The sequence below is a fragment of the Rhinoraja longicauda genome, chromosome 20 (genome assembly GCF_053455715.1).
Source record: "Rhinoraja longicauda isolate Sanriku21f chromosome 20, sRhiLon1.1, whole genome shotgun sequence".
Lineage (NCBI taxonomy): Eukaryota > Metazoa > Chordata > Chondrichthyes > Rajiformes > Arhynchobatidae > Rhinoraja > Rhinoraja longicauda.
In genome coordinates, this window is record NC_135972.1 from 22694243 (window position 1) to 22711312 (window position 17070).

General features: G+C 45.3%; 1 protein-coding gene across 2 annotated transcripts in view; it reads left to right on the forward strand.

Moving 5' to 3' along the window:
• The first annotated feature begins 1686 nt into the window (after positions 1–1686).
• Positions 1687–17070, forward strand: part of dcn (decorin) — a 39829-nt gene continuing 24445 nt past the window's right edge. Inside the window, exon 1 of one of the 2 annotated variants that reach the window (XM_078416589.1) lies at positions 1687–2000. The gene's annotated coding sequence lies outside the window, so the exon portion shown is untranslated. Of the gene's footprint in view, positions 2001–2121; positions 2153–17070 lie in introns of those variants that run through there. The other variant, XM_078416590.1, reaches the window with a different exon arrangement.

Here is a 17070-nt window from a genome sequence, read left to right on the forward strand (position 1 = left end):
TCAGCAGTAACCCTACTGCTTTAGCACTGTGCCGATCATTGTTGGCCGAGATTCTGGTGAGGCTGTACTTGGAGGATTGTGTTAGTTTTGGTCACCCTGCTGCAAGATAGATGCCTCTAGGCTGGACAGAGTGAGGAGAAGATTATCAAGGATGTTGCCAGGACTCGAGGTCTTCAGCTATCGGGAGAGGTTGGGCAATATTACTACATGCACACAATATCGGGCCAAGAGGCTGCGGGATATTATAAATTCAGGAGGGGAATAAATAGGGTGAATGCATAGAACCCTTTTCCCCAATGGTAGGGAACGAGGAACGAGAGGACAGAGGTTTAAGAGGAGAGGGGCGAGGGTAAATAGGAACCTTGGGAAATACATTCTTAAATAGGCAACGTTGTCACACAAAGGGTGATGGGTATATGTAATGAGCTGCCAGAGGAAGTTGTTGAGGCAGGTGTAATATTTAAAAGACATTTGGACAGGTACATGGATATGAAAGGTATCGAGGGATATGTGTCAAATGCCATATGGGGACTAGTTTAGATGGAACTGCAAATGCTGAAATCTTGAGTAAAACACAAATTGCTGGAGGAACTGAGAGGGTCAGGGAGCATCTATGGAGGGGATAGACAGGCGACATTTCAGGTCAGGAGCCTTCGTCAGACCCATCTAGTGCAGATGGGGCATGGAAGAGTTGGACCGAAGAGCCTATTACCCTGCTATAAGACTCTATAACTCTATCTTGCAGCCCAGTGGCATAGCAGTAGAGCTGCTGCCTTACAGCACCAGAGACCCAGGTTTGATCCTGACTACGGGCGCTGTCTGTACGGAGTTTGTACGTTCTTCCTGTGACCGTGTGAGTTTTCTACGGGAGCTCCGGTTTCCTCCCACACTCCAAAGATGTGCAGGTTTGAAGGTTAAATGTCTTCGGGTAAAATTGTAAATTGTCGCTGGTGTGTAGGATAGCGTTAGTGTGCGGGGATCACTGGTCAGCACGGATTCGGTGGGCCGAAGGGCCTGTTTCCACGCTGTATCTCTAAAGTCTAAAGTCAGTGATACATAATTTGGCCAACCTACATGTTAATCACAAAGTAACTCTGAGGGGCTGTTACAAAGGACCATAATGATGTGCTGAACATTTGCTATTTATTTGATTTTATGAGGGAATATTTACAGCCTGCCTTGTCCATTCAGCTGAGAGAAAGTGCACTATTTTGGTGCAGTAAGTACTCTGAAATCCCACTGGGCTGGTTCATTATGATTCTAAAAATGGCTGGGTTTTTTTTTGTGTCAACTTAATAGTAGGTTTCCCGAAGAGAAGAAGAGATTTATTTTTATAAAGAGCGCAGATTTTTTTTTTGGGAGATTCTGTTCGGCAACATCTCATTTTTCTAGACCACCCTCAAAGGGACAATCCACCAAATTATTTATAATCAGCCAATTATTCCCCTGAAAACAATATTTTCACAATCATGGAAAAAATATATATTATTGCGGTTCCCTTTTCTGAAACATCAGCGACGACATCTTTGATAAATTACAGGTTCAGAGGTTGTGGGTGTGTTAAAACAAGCAGTCCATATCCTTCACTAACCCGGGAACACAAGCCAAACAGAGGGGAGGATACTAACAAAAGGCTGATAAAGTGTTCTTGGCTCCCACCAGGGATATATGATTACCATATGATCTGAAGTTACCGGTGTGTGTGTGTGTGTGTGTGTCTGTGTGGAATTCGCTTCAGTCATTGCACCCAAGTCTGGAAGACTTGTTCAGGCGCACAAAGCAGGCGACCCCTCTTTCTTTCTCCCCTCCTCCTTTTCCTCTGTCTGTGTGTCTGTGTGTCTGTCTGTCTCTCTGTCTCTCTCTCTCTCTCTCTCTCTCTCTCTCCAAGACAGCGACCCCTCGCTCCCTCCTCCTGCACACCTGTGCTCTGTCCACAAGCCCGGAGAAGTCACCATCTCAACATCTTAGAGTAGACTGGGACCCACCCGAGCAACTTTGAGGTATGGCTCTCGCCCACAGTTGATACAGTCTCAAAACTTCGTTTCATTGTGATTGATTTTATTTGCTTTTGTTTTGTGGGGGAGAGCAAAAAAAAAAAGTACTGTTTCTGACGTTGAATGATATGTTTGCAATCGTTAACAGATTTTCTATGGTGAGGCTTCACATCCTCCTTAAAAGAAAGTAACAATTGTATTGTTTTACTGCAAAATAGTTTGCTGGTTGAAGTTTTTCTTAACACGGGTGATTTCTAAATGGCATGCACTAATGTGCGATGCCTTGCGATGTTTGATCTGGTTTGAATGGCGTTAATTCTGGACAAGTTGTTGAGTCCGTCTCATAAAAACAGTAACGGTGCAGTACGGGCAACAAAAAAAAAGTGACCTTGTAAGTAAGTGTACGTTGCAGTGCCCGGGAGGGTTGAATGGTTTCAGTAAAGCTGAACAACTGATCAGCTTGTGTTAGGACTGCGGGGTCATTGAATGAACATGTGAATTCCACCGGACAAACCTATCAGTCCCACACTGGGATGAGTTAGGTTTTATTTGCTTTGTCTTTTTTTAAAAAGTGGCATACTTGTTTAAGTGACTGTCATTATCCTTGTTGGTGGTCTGTTTGCATTGTATTTCTCGAATGTCTGTTTGTTTTATGTGTGTGTATGTGTGTATAATGTGTGTATATATAGAGACACACACACACACACACACACACACACATATATACATATATATATATGTATATATGTATATATATGTATATATGTACATATATATATATATATATATACATACATATGTGTGTGTGTGTATATATGTATACATATGTGTATGTATGTATATATGTCTGTTCATGTATGTGTGTGTATATATCTATGTGTATACATATAGATATATATATACTGAACTTTTTGTTGTTTATTACATTGTTTACAGAGTACTATATTTATATATGTGTTGTGCTGCTGTGAGTAAGAATTTAATTGTTCCTCTTCGGGACAGATGACAATAAAACTCTCTTAACTCTGAGCTCTTGATGCAGGGGGCTGTGGCTGGGGTGGGTGGGGGAAGTGGCGATTGAAGCCTTAAGTGTTTTTCTAGTTTACATTCCATTCATAAAGTCAAGACCAAAAAACCTGATAACGTGGCAGCCCAGAGTGTCTGCTGATGTAACGCCTCCACCCAGGGCCACAGGGGGAACTTGTGGGGAGGGAGGGAGGGAGGGGGGGAGGGGGGGAGGGGGGTAGATGAATGCAAAAGTGGTTTTAGTTTCCTAGTGCAAGGAAATTGGTGAGCAGATTCCCAGCAGGGTTGTTGAAGAGCATTTGATGGATAGAGTCATAGAGAGATTCAGCATGGAGAGAGGCCCTTCGGCCCACAGAGTCTGTGCATGACCATCAGCCATCCATTTATATTAATCCCGTGCTAACCAAGCTTTTTATTCTTTCTGTACTGCCATCAACTCCCCCTTTCCCCCTCAGATTCTACCACTCACCAACACCAGTGGCAATTTACCAGTGGTCGATTAGCCGACTGACCAGCATGCCTTAAGGATGTGGGAGGAAACCTACACATTCCCAGGAAGAACCTGCAAACTCCACACGGGCAGTGCCTGAGGTCGGGACTGAACCCAGATTTCCAGCACCACGAGGCAGCGGCTATGCCAGCTATACCACTGCGCCACACTTGTGCCCGATATAAAGCTCTATAAATTAATCATTAGAGTCATACAGCATGAAAACAGGCCATTCAGCCCATCAACCAAGATGCCCCATCTATACTAGTCCCATCTACTTGCATTTGGTCCATATCCCTCTAAACCTGTCCTATCTATGGACCTGTGCTTCTTAAACATTGCGATAGTACCTGCCTCAACTGCCTCCTTTGGCAACTCGTTCCATACACCCACCACCTTCGGTGTGAAAAAGTTGTCCCTTGGGTTGCTATTAAATCTTCCCTCCCTCACCTTAAACCTATGTCCTCTGGATCTTGATTCCCTGACTCTGGGTAAAAGACCCTGTGCATCTACCCTATCCAATCCCCTCTAATTCTGCTCTTAATGAATATCCTTCACACTTCCTATGGTGTGGTGTATTGGTCCATACATCACCCACACTGAGACTAATGGAAGTTCAACAACCCAGAGTTACAACAGGGCACTCAGTGTGGGCTTGGGGTGTTACTCCATCCAGGAACGGATTGCATTGGCCTGGGATTGAGGGGCTGAATGGCCTTTTCCCCCGCTGTGTCAATTTACCGATTGATCAATTGACATTGGTAACTGATAACTGAGACATGCCCCAGAGTTGAGAAGCAACAAACTGAGGCGTGAACTGAGGCAGGTACTATAACAACATTGCAGGTACCATAATAACATGTAAAAGACATTTAGACAGGTGCAAGAATAGAAAAGGTTTAGAGGGATGTGGGCCAAACACAGGCAGGTGGGACTAGTGTAGATGGGGCAACTTGGTCATCATGGGCAAGTTGGGCCAAAGGGCCTGTTTCTGTGTTGTTTTACTCTATGACATGTCTCCATCCATGGTCAAGTCTAATGCACAGTCCAATACCACTGTTGCAATTGCCTTCCTACTGCAACATTAAACATATGTCAATATTGGTTGGTATAAAATGTCCCCTGAAAAAGACCAGGTGAGTTTTTTTTAAGCAATGTCAAAGGTGGTGAATGACAATACAGAAGGCAGTTTGCCCCATATGGAATAGATAGGGTGAATACATGGTCTTTTACTCAGAGTAGAGGAATCGAGAACCAGAGGGCATAGATTAAAGGTGAGGGGGGGGGGGGGGAAAGATTTAATAGGAACCTGAGGAGTAACCTTTTTTACACAAATGGGTAGTGGGTGTATGGAATGAGCTGCCTGAGGAGGTAGTTGAGGCAGGCACTATAATTTTTTTAAAAACATTTAGACAGTGCATGAATAGGAGAGGTTTAGAGGAATAGGGGCCAAACGCAGGCAGGTGGGACGAGTGTAGATGGGACATATAAGAAAATAACTGCAGATGCTGGTACAAATCGATTTATTCACAAAATGCTGGAGTAACTCAGCAGGTCAGGTAGCATCTCGGGAGTCTGAAGAAGGGTCTCGACCCGAAACGTCACCCATTCCTTCTCTCCCGAGATGCTGCCTGACCTGCTGAGTTACTCCAGCATTTTGTGAATAAATCGAAATGTAGATGGGACATGTTGTTCGGCATGGGCAAGTTGGGCTGAAGGGCCTGTTTTCAGGCTGTATGACTGCTAGCACTCTCAAAGGATGATCTAATCCGGCACTTTTTCACAAAGGGAATAATTTATTGCCTTTTGAAAACCACTGACCCTTCCAAGTGGTGCTTTCAAAGTTGTAGCAAGTTGCTGCATGAACTCTTTCTTCCCATGTTGCCTCTTGTTCTTTTGCCAGCCGCCAAATCAGTGTCCTCTCTCGATCGACCCCACACAGCCAATGGGGAACTATTTTTTCTCCTTATTTACAGTCGAAGCATAATCCAGGACCTGTCTCACCACTGGTTACTCCCTTTTCCCTCCTCCCCCATCAGGCAAGTGGTACTTTTTTTACACAAAGGGTGGTGGTGTATAGAACAAACTACCTGAGGACATAGTTGAGGCAGGTGTGAAAATGCACACCTCCAGATTCAGGGACAGTTTCTTGCCAGCTGTTATCAGGCAACTGAACCGTCCTATCAGCAACTAGAGAGTGGTTCTGAGCTACCATCTACCTCATTGGAGATCCTCCGACTATCTTTAATCGGAATTTACTGGACTTTATTTTGCACTAAACGTTATTTCCTTTATCACGTATCATCATATCATATCATATCATATATATACAGCCGGAAACAGGCCTTTTCGGCCCTCCAAGTCCGTGCCGCCCAGCGATCCCCGTACATTAACACTATCCTACACCCACTAGGGACAATTTTTACATTTACCCAGCCAATTAACCTACATACCTGTACGTCTTTGGAGTGTGGGAGGAAACCGAAGATCTCGGAGAAAACCCACGCAGGTCACGGGGAGAACGTACAAACTCCTTACAGTGCAGCACCCGTAGTCAGGATCGAACCTGAGTCTCCGGCGCTGCATTCGCTGTAAAGCAGCAACTCTACCGCTGCGCTACCGTGCCGCCCATCTGTATTGTCTTTCCGCTGACTGCTTTGCATGCAACAAAAGTGCTTCACAGTACCTCGGTACATGTGGCAATAAACTAAACTGAAACAGTAGGTATCACAAAATGCCGGAGTAACTCAGCGGGTCAGGCAGCATCTCAGGAGAGAAGGAATGGGTGACGTTTCGGGTCGAGACCCTTCTTCAAACTCAAACTGAAACAGTATCTGTATGCTGTGGAAGGCTCGATTGTAATCATGTATATATAGTCTTTCCGCTGACTGGTTAGCACACAACAAAAGGTTTTTCACTGTATTTCGGTGCACGTGACACTAAACTAAACTAAAGGTGTGAATAAGTTGGCATATCTCCCGATAGTCTGATAGTCCACAGGTCTCCAGTGAGGTAGATGGGAGGTCCGGACTGCTCTCCAGTTGTTGGTAGGATGGTTCAATTGCCTGATAACAGCTGGGAAGAAACTGTCCCTGAATCTGGAGGTGTGCGTTTTGTACCTCTTGCCTGATGGAAGAGGGGGACATCTCCAAAAAGAACATCTCTTGCATTCACAACTTTGCCAACACTCTGCAATGAGTTGCCTTCCGTCTTCCTATTGGAACCAAATAGCATCTTCATCACCTGATCGAAAGTCAAGCCTTATCTTGGAATCTGGTATCTTCCCTCTTCACTCTTTGGAAGACGTAGAGTCATTTAACACGGCACAGCACAGACGTACAGAGTGTAACATGGGAGCAGGCTCTTCATTCTACCTTGTTTATGCCAAGTTGGCATATTGCTAGTTCCATTTGCCTGTATTTGGCCCACAGTCTTCCAAACCCTTAAAACTTGGTGAGACCCTGAACGGTCCTCTCACCAACAAGGAACTTTGCAAGCATATTTTGGATGAGCTATGACACTGAGCCTCAAAGTGTGATATTAGGATGGAGCAAAGAGGATATTACTTGGAATATCTCATGGAGCTGAGAGAGGTTGTAGTGGATTAAGGAAGGAATTCTAGAGGTGCAGGCAGCCAAGCCAAGGCTGTCATTGGTGGGCATTAAAGTTGAGAAAATGAGAGTTGTCAGTGGATGAGCAATGAATTGGAGAACCAGCGTAATCCAGAGCCAGTCTTACCCCAGTTGCTCCCTCTTCTCCCCTCTCCCATTAATCCAGGAGCAGTCTCACCCCAGTCCCTCCCTCTTCTCCCCTCTCCCATTAATCCAGAGCCAGTCTCACCCCAGTCACTCCCTCTTCTCCCCTCTCCCATTAATCCAGGGCCAGTCTCACCCCAGTCCCTCCCTCTTCTCCCCTCTCCCATTAATCCAGAGCCAGTCTCACCCCAGTCACTCCCTCTTCTCCCCTCTCCCATTAATCCAGAGCCAGTCTCACCCCAGTCCCTCCCTCTTCTCCCCTCTCCCATTAATCCAGGAGCAGTCTCACCCCAGTCACTCCCTCTTCTCCCCTCTCCCATTAATCCAGGAGCAGTCTCACCCCAGTCCCTCCCTCTTCTCCCCTCTCCCATCAGGAAAGAGGTACAGAAGTGTGAAAACGCACACCTCCAGATTCAGAAACAGTTTCTTCCCAGCTGTTATCAGGCAACTGAACGGTCCTCTCACCAACTCGACAGGGGTCCTAACCTCCCATCTACCTCATTGGAGACCTTCGATCTATCTTTAATCAGACTTCAATGCCAAAGCTTGTACTAAAATGTTGTACCCTTTATCCTTTATCTGTGCACTGTGGACAGCTTGTTGTATTCATGTACGACCGTATCGCTGACTGGATAGCACACAACTAAAAGCTTTTCACTGTACCTCGGTACATGTGACAATGATAAACCAAACTAAACTAAAGGGAGAGGCAATGACACAGAAGGAGTTAAAATAAGTGTCAAGGTTATATCTTAATGCTTTTACCTTGTCTTTTGGCTTTTCATCCTCGATTTTATCACCTATTTCTTTCACAATTGTCATCATAGAACTCCAATGACCATTCCAACATTTTGGCATGCTTAACCAGCGAGAATGTACCTAGCTCATACAACATGAGATAGTTTCACTTTGGTCCAGTGCTGTCCAGTCCAGTCTAAATCCAAGCGGTGGGTTTGAGTTTAGTTTATTGTCACGTGTCCCGAGATACATTGGAAAGCTTTTGTTGCGTGCTAACCTGTTCGTGGAAAGACAATAGATGATTACAATTGAGCCGTCCGCAGTGTGCAGATACAGGAGAATGGGGTTGAGAGGGGAAAATAGATTGAATGGCGGAGTAGTCATGATGAGCTGAATGGTCTAATTCTGCTCCGATGACGTATGAACTTAAGAACTTATGACTATTGGCGGAACTGATTTCGCCAGACCAGAGAGAAAGAGTACTGCCACACTCCCAACTTGTGCTTTGTAAATGGTGGAAAGACTTTAGAAGTGGCAGGTTATCCAACCTCTCATTTTTCCTTAGTTTAGTTTAGTTTAATTTAGTTTTAGAGACAGGCCCTGTGGCGCAACGACTCCACGCCGACCAACAATCGCCCAGACACGAGTTCTACCGCACACACGAGGGACAATTTGCAGAAGCTAATTAACCTACAAGCCTGCACATCTTTGGGAGCGTGGGAGGAAACTGGAGCACCTGGAGAAAACCCATGCGGTCACGGGGAGAATGTACAAACTACACACAGACAGCACAACCGTGGTCAGAATTGAACCCGGGTCTCTGGTGCTGTGAGGCAGCAACTCTATCGCTGCATCACTGGGCCACCGCAACCTTGGAACCACAAGAGGTACATGAGTCAAGGACCAGTGACGATCTACAGGATGTTAATGGTGGGGACTGAATGATTGCAGTGCAGTTGAATGTCAGCATAATAGAATCTTTATTGTTGACATGGATTACAGAACTAAAGCAGGGCGATGGAGTTAAGAAATAAAGATTTTATTGAGTGTTGGAAATGGTCTCATGGGGTTTAATAATGTTCACTTGTTCCTGCAGAGATCTGCTAGTGCTAATGAATTTCTGGCCCAATGCAAGTTATTTATCATTAAGCAGCACATTAGACATAGACATAGACATAGAACAGTACTGTACAAGAACAGGCCCTTCAGCCCGCAACATCTGTGCCAAACATGATGCCAAGACCATCGCTTATCTACCTGCACAGAACCTATGTCCCTCAATTCCCTTCATATCCAAATGCATATCCAAAAGTGTTATAAATGCCACTAATTGCCCCCTAATGCCACCACTAATGCCAGCTGCCTGATAACAGTTGGGTAGAAATTGTCCCTCAATACCTCCAGATTTGGCAAGGCCACCACATAATGAAGGACCAATCTCACCCTGGTTACTCCCTCTTCTCCCCTCACCCATCAAGCAAGGGATACAGAAGTATAAAAATGCACACCCCCAGATACTGGAGTCCTATAGACAATAGACAATAGGTGCAGGAGGAGGCCATTCGGCCCTTCGAGCCAGCAACGCCATTCAATGTGATCATGGCTGATCATTCTCAATCAGTACCCCGTTCCTGCCTTCTCCCCATACCTCCTGACTCTGCTATCCTTAAGAGCTCTATCCAGCTCTCTCTTGAATGCATTCAGAGAATTGGCCTCCACTGCCTTCTGAGGCAGAGAATTCCACAGATTCACAACTCTCTGACTGAAAAAGTTTTTCCTCGTCTCAGTTCTAAATGGCCTACTCCTTATTCTAACATCTACCTCATTGGAGACCATATCTTTAATCGGACTTTACAGGACTTTATCTTGCACTAAACATTATTCCCTTTATCCTGCATCTGTACACTGTGGATGGCATGCTTGTAATCACGCATAGCCTGTTCGCTGACTGGATAGCACGCAACATAAAAGCTCTTCACCGTACCTCGTTACATGTGACAATAAATAAATTAAATTAAAACTAAACTAATGCATCCATTTCAACCACCATCCTTGGCAGCACGTTCCAGGCACCCACCACCCTCTGTGTTTAAAAAAAAACTTGCCATGCATATTTCCTTTCAACTTTGCCCCTCTCACCATAATTTTAAGAAGGTCTACTCCAAATGAGAAAATGACCAAGATATTCCAACTTTAGGCAATTAATGTTGACATCTTTTTCGTATCAAACAAAGCAAAACCACTGGCTTGAAGCTAGGTTCTTTCTATTATTTCAGAATCTTGCTCTGTTATCTCTGTAATGTATAGAAATATATTAATGGGACGATATGGACTGCATTAGTATGTTGTTCATATTTGTCGGTAAAGAATATGAGACAAAACCAGCCAAAATCAAATGGTTATCATCTGAAAATTCTTCTCTTGTTATCATAGTGATCTAATGCGATTAATTCACCAGATGCCTTCTGGAGATTTAGATTTTAGATTTACAGATACAGCGTGGAAACAGGCCCTTCGGCCCACCGAGTCCGCGCCGCCCAGCGATCCCCGCACATTAACACTATCCTACAGACACTAGGGACAATTTTTACATTTACCCAGTCAATTAACCTACATACCTGTACGTCTTTGGAGTGTGGGAGGAAACCGAAGATCTCGGAGAAAACCCACGCAGGTCACGGGGAGAACGTACAAACACCGTACAGACGGCGCCCGTAGTCAGGATCGAACCTGAGTCTCCGGCACTGCATTCGCTGTAAGGCAGCAACTCTACCGCTGCGCCACCGTGCCGTCCTGACTCTATGGGTCTAAACAGACATTCCTTTCTCTTTTTAAGATTAGAGTATATTCTCACTTTATTGGGAAAAAAGTCTTCAATTCAACCTAAGAAATCCATGGATATTGTATGGAGCAGTAATTCAGTAGATAGAATGTCAACCATCTTCATTGTCACCTTGACACCATTTCAAGAACTCATACGACTTTCAGCCCAGCCCTATCCACTGTAACTTTATTTACTTAGACCCGCTGAGTTACTCCAGCACTTTGTGTCCTTCTTTCCAATGACCTAGGCAAGTTGCAGTTCCCACATTATCACAGGGATATTTATTCCTTTGGAAACCAGCCCTGCCATTACCATTGACCAACAGTACTGTGTCCCACCCACTTCCGATGAAAGGGTAAGTGCAGTTGAAGACTATCTTCACCTCTACACTAAGTGTTAGCAGCTCTATCTGGTATAACGTTACAAAATAAGGCCTGATATTTTTAGCCCATGATGTACTGCATCCGGAAATATTTCCTTTGCATTTGCATGGAATGAGCTGCCACAGGACGTAGTTGAGACAAGCATTGCCTCAATTTAAGAAACATTTAGACAGGTACATGAACAGGATAGGTTTCATAGTATAGACAATAGACAATAGACAATAGGTGCAGGAGTAGGCCATTCGGCCCTTCGAGCCAGCATCGCCATTCAATGTGATCATGGCTGATCATTCTCAATCAGTACCCCGTTCCTGCCTTCTCCCCATACCCCCTGACTCTGCTATCCTTAAGAGCTCTATCTAGCTCTCCCTTGAATGCATTCAGAGAATTGGCCTCCACTGCCTTCTGAGGCAGAGAATTCCACAGATTCACAACTCTCTGACTGAAAAAGTTTTTCCTCATCTCCGTTCTAAATGGCCTACTCCTTTTTCTTAAACTGTGGCCCCTGGTTCTGGACTCCCCCAACATTGGGAACATGTTTCCTGCCTCTAACGTGTCTAACCCATTAATAATCTTATGTTTCGATAAGATCCCCTCGCATCCTTCTAAATTCCAGTGTATACAAGCCTTGTTGTTCCAGTCTTTCAACATATGACAGTCCCGCCATTCCGGGAATTAACCTAGTAAACCTACGCTGCACGCCAAACACAGGCAGATGAAACTAGTGTAGATGGGGCATGTTGGTCGGCATGGGCAAGTTGGGCTGAAGGGTCTGTTTTCATGCTGCATGACTCTATGGGTCTAAACAGACGTTCCTTTCTCCACTTTAAGCAGCTCCATCTTTTTTCTCCTGCACACCCTGGGTGTCCTGGGGTTCGGGTGGGAGGGGAGGTGCCAGAAATGACAGCTGGATGTTAAGCAGATGTTTGGAGCCAAGGAACACTCGGAAAAGAGAACCTGGCGCAAGTTTGCTAACGGATGAGGTGGAGTCTCAGTATGTCGGAGTTTGGATCGGACAAGTGATTTGTCAAGTTTCAATAACTGAGCAGGAAAACAGAGCGCAGAATAACATGAAGGACCAGTGAGTGAAATGTTTAGTTTAGTTTAGTTGAATTGGGTTCAGTTGGGATGAGTTGTTCGTTCTTTCTTATCAGTCTTTCTTATCGTTTGTTCTTATCAGTATTACGTGCTTTTAATGTTATTTCTTGTAACATTACAGTTACCAGATCAGTGCATTTTGTGCATTCTCTAACTTATGGTTGGCAGTGAAAATGGAACCCATTCATTACCCAGGGATGGCTTGTAATTCATAGACTTTAGACTTTAGAGATACAGCGTGGAAACAGACCCTTTGGCCCACCGAATCCGCGCCGACCGGCGATCACCCTGTACACTAGCACTATCCTACACACTAGGGATAATTCACAATTTTTACCAAAGCCAATTCACCTAAAAACCTGTACATCCTTGGAGTGTGGGTAGAAACCGGAACACCCAGAGAAAACCCATGCGGTCACAGGAAGAACGTACAAACTCCGTACAGACAGCACCTGCAGTCACGATTGAAACCAAATCTCTGGCCCAGTCAGGCAGCAACTCTACCGTTGTGCCACCCTGTTGATTTGAGTTGAGCTGAGTTTATTATTGTCATGTGTGCCGAGGTACACTGAAAAGCTTTTGTTCACCTGCAATCCAGTCAAAGAAATTACTATACATGATTACAATCAAGCCGTCCACAGTGCAAGGATAAACGGTACAACATTCAGTGCAAGATAAAGTCCGCTTAAAGATAGTTCAAAGGTAGTTCAATGAGGTAGATGGAGATCAGGGTCTGCACTCTAGCTGGTGAGAGGACTGTTCAGTAGTCTGATAACAGCTGAGAAGAAACTGTCTCTGAATGTGCATTTTCAAACTTCTGTGCCTCTTGCCTGATGGGAGAGGGGAGAAGAGGGAGTGTCCGGGGTGAGACTGGTCATTTAATTATGCTGGTGGCCTTGTTGTGGTAATGGTGAAGTGGAGATGATGCTTCAGCTGGGAATGGTCAGTGCAGTCAGGTAACATGTCTGGTTGTTTGCAGCCTGTAGCTAGTTTCTGGTTCCTACTGAAGATAGACGCAATGTGCTGGAGTAACTCAACGGGTCAGGCAGCATCTCCAGAGAAAAAGGATGTGTGACGTTTTGGGTCGGGACCCTTCTACAGACTGAAAGTAGGGGGGGGGGGGGGGGGGTGGAGCTGGAGGTAAGAAAAGAGCAGAACAAAGCTGGGCTGGCAACAGATGACCAAAGCATGGTGGAGCCCATAATGACTGGGGAAGAGGTGATAAAAAAAGGATATGAACAGTGTAACTAGTAGGACAACTAGACAACTAGGGGCGAAGGGGGGGGGGGGGGGGGCGAAGGGGGGGGGGAGGGGAAGGGGGGGGGAGGGGGGGGAGGGGGGGGTAGAGAGGGAAGAGTCGTAGAGTCATACATCGTGGAAACAGGCCCTTCAGCCCAACTTGCCCACACTGACCAACATGTCCCAGCTACACTAGTCCCACCTGCCTGCGTTTGGTCCATATCCCTCTAAACCTGTCCCATCCACAGGGGTGTGCGGTGTTGCCGGAGTTCACCGGAGCGTCGCTCCTTCACCTCTGTAAAAAAATGTCAAAATAATCAGCGGGGATTTTTAACCGGCGGGGAATTTAACAGCGGCCCTCTAGGCACCAGTGACAGATCTGGCACCTAAAACATTAGCACTGCAACACTGCCTATCCATGTACCTGTCCAAATGTTTCTTAAACGTTGCGATAGTACCTGCCTCAACTACCTCCTCCAGCAGCTCGTTCCATATGCCCACCACCTTTTTTGTGAAAAGGTTATCCCTCAAATCTTCACTTTAAACCTTCACTTTAAACCTATGTCATCGGGATAACTAATGGATGCAACCAGTGGAACTAGCACTGTCTCCGTGTGGTTCTGTCACCAAGAATTGCTGTAGCTCCAGCCAATAACAACCTTGAGTCTGAGCATTTGGAGCCATAAAAAGGTTTGGGCAGCACAGTGGCGCAGCGGGTAGAGCTGCTGTCTCACAGCGCCAGGGTTCCGGGTTCCAACCTTAACCCGGGTGCTCGTGTGGAGCGTGCACGTTCTCCCTGTGACCGTGCCCGGGTGCTCCGGATTCCTCCCACATCCCAAAGACCTGGGGTTTGAGGAGATTAATTGCCCCCCTGTAAATTGCCCCTAGTGTGGGGATGGGTGTAGAATCAGAGGGGGGTGGGGGGGAGTAAAGGGGGGTGCACTGGCGGGAAAACAGGGTGTATAGAATGGGCTGAGTGGAAGTGGGTTAGTTTGGACTTGATGGGCCGAAAGAAAAGGGACCTATTTCCATGCTGTAAGACTCTAATTCCTTTGTTTTAACCTTGTGCAACGAGCCTCGTTGTCAGATTCCAGATTCCTTTCCAAGTTTCTCCTGGACACTTTCACTCACCAACACATCTTAAAATCAGCGGCAGACTTGGTGTCTACAACGTCTGTTTTAATATGTCAGGTACAAAGGAACTGGCCAGTCACTGACCTTGAGGGTGGCTCGAAGTGAATTCCTTTATTTCTAAACCAACATTTACTCAAATGCAAGGGAGATCTGGCGAACAGGGAGGAACCCAGACTTGCCCCAGTTTAAGAATAACATCCCAGACTAACAACTATGTGAAGACTCCTGATTATTATAAGCAGGCCTCGCTGAAGGTGCTGAAATGGATGCTGCGCGACCCCGCAATGTTTTCTACCTTACCTCCTCATTACACGATTCTCTCTGCAAACCGAGGGCCGCACGGTGGCGCAGCGGTAAAGTTGCTGCCTTGGAGGTCCAATCCTGACTGCGAGTGCTGTCTGTATGGAGCTTGTACCTTCTCCCGGTGACCGCGTGGGTTTTCTCCGGATGCTCCGGTTTCCTCCCACACTCCAAAGACGTACAGATTTTTGTAGGTTAATTGGCTTTGGGAAGTTGTAAAATTGGCCCTAGTGTTCCCGAATGTGAGTTTATGGGTCGATCGCTGGCAGGCGTGGACTCGGTGGGCCGATGGACCTGTTCCCACACGGTATCTCTAACGTCTAAAGTCTACATCTTGTTCAAAATAACATTTTCACGCTGCAGCTTGTAAGAATGTGCCGTTTCATCTGAGACGGTAACTGGATATTGTTACCATTATTTTGTCTGGAATCATTGTCATTTCGATTAAAGAGAAATGTTCCTGTCTGTAAACAGGACCTTTGGACAGTTCGGGAGGGGTTATGATATTGTGGGTAGTAAATGGGCAGAATGGTGGTGCAACGGTAGAGTTGCTGCCTCACAGAGCTAGAGGCCCGGGTTTGATCCCGACTACGGATGCTGCCTGGGTGGAGTTTTACGTTCTCTCTCTGACTGCGTGGGTTTTCTTTGGGTGCTCCGGTTTTCTCCCACACTCCAAAGACGTATGGATTTGTAGGTTAATTGGCTTCTGTAAATTGCCCCTCTTGTGTCGGACATAAAACTAGTGATCGATGGTCGGCGCGGACTTGGTGGCCCCAATGGCTTGTTTGAAACGCTGTATCTTTAAAACTAAAAACCTAAACCTAAAACAGGCAGGGTCAGGTGAATGAATGTAGACACAAAATGCTGGAAAAACTCAGCTTTCAGGCAGCATCTCTGCAGAAAAAAAACAGATGACGAAGAAGAAGGGTTTCGACCAGAAATGCCACCTATTCCTTTCCTCCAGAGATGCTGCCTGACCCGCCGAGTTACTGCAGCATTTTGTGTCTATCTTCGGTGTAAACCTGCATCTGCAGTTCCTGCCTACTCAGGTTAATGAATGTTGAAGTGAAATGGGGAGGCAGATGAGCTTAGGGGCTGGATTAATATCGGGAACTGCGGTATTGTAACCATTACAGAAATTTGGCAGGACTGGCAGCTCAGTGTTGCAGGTTGTAGATGTTTTAGATGTGCCAGCGAGGGATGTAAAAGACGTTGTATTATTGACTAGGGAGGACTCATGGTTGGACTAAGAGAGGACATCTTGGAGGATCTGGCAAAGTATAATTGGGAAAAACATGATATTGTCCACATTGGCAAGGTGGGCCGAAGGGTCACAGACCGCAATGGAGGCCAAATCATTGGGTATTTTTAAAGTGGAGATTGATAGGTTCTGGATTCGGAAGCGCGTCTAAAGTTTACGAGGAGAAGGCAGGAGAATGGGGTTGAGAGGGAAAAATAGATCAGCCATGATTAAATGGCCGAATGGCCTAATTCTGCTCTTATATGGTTCTATGGTCTAATTTGTGCAACATTCAAATTGGGAGAAGTGGTATATGTGTACAAAACGTAACTGCAGGTAAGGACAAGCTAATGATTAGGTTAGATTAGGTTCATTATTGTCACGTGACCTGAGGTACGGTGAAAAGCTTTGTATTGCGCCCCTTCTAATCAGATCAGGTAATACTACACAGGAATATAATTAAGTCAAACTCAAGTACAACAGGTAGAGCAAAGGGGAAAGATACCGGAGTGCAGAATATAATTCTCAGCATTGTAGTGTAACAGTTACAGAGACAAAGTTCAGAAGTTCATAAATCATAGGAGTAGACTTATTATTTTTTTTTTTTTGAATAAATTTTTTTATTGGAGATAGGTACATAACCTGTTTACATCTTTACAGTCATACATTTTTAAATTGATAATATTGTCAATTATTATTATATTGTCATAAATCATAGGAGTAGACTTAGACCACTTAGTTCATCCAGTCCACTCTGCCATTCAAGTCAAGTCAAGTCAATTTTATTTGTATAGCACATTTAAAAACAACCCACGTTGACCAAAGTGCTGCAATCTGATTAGGAAAAAA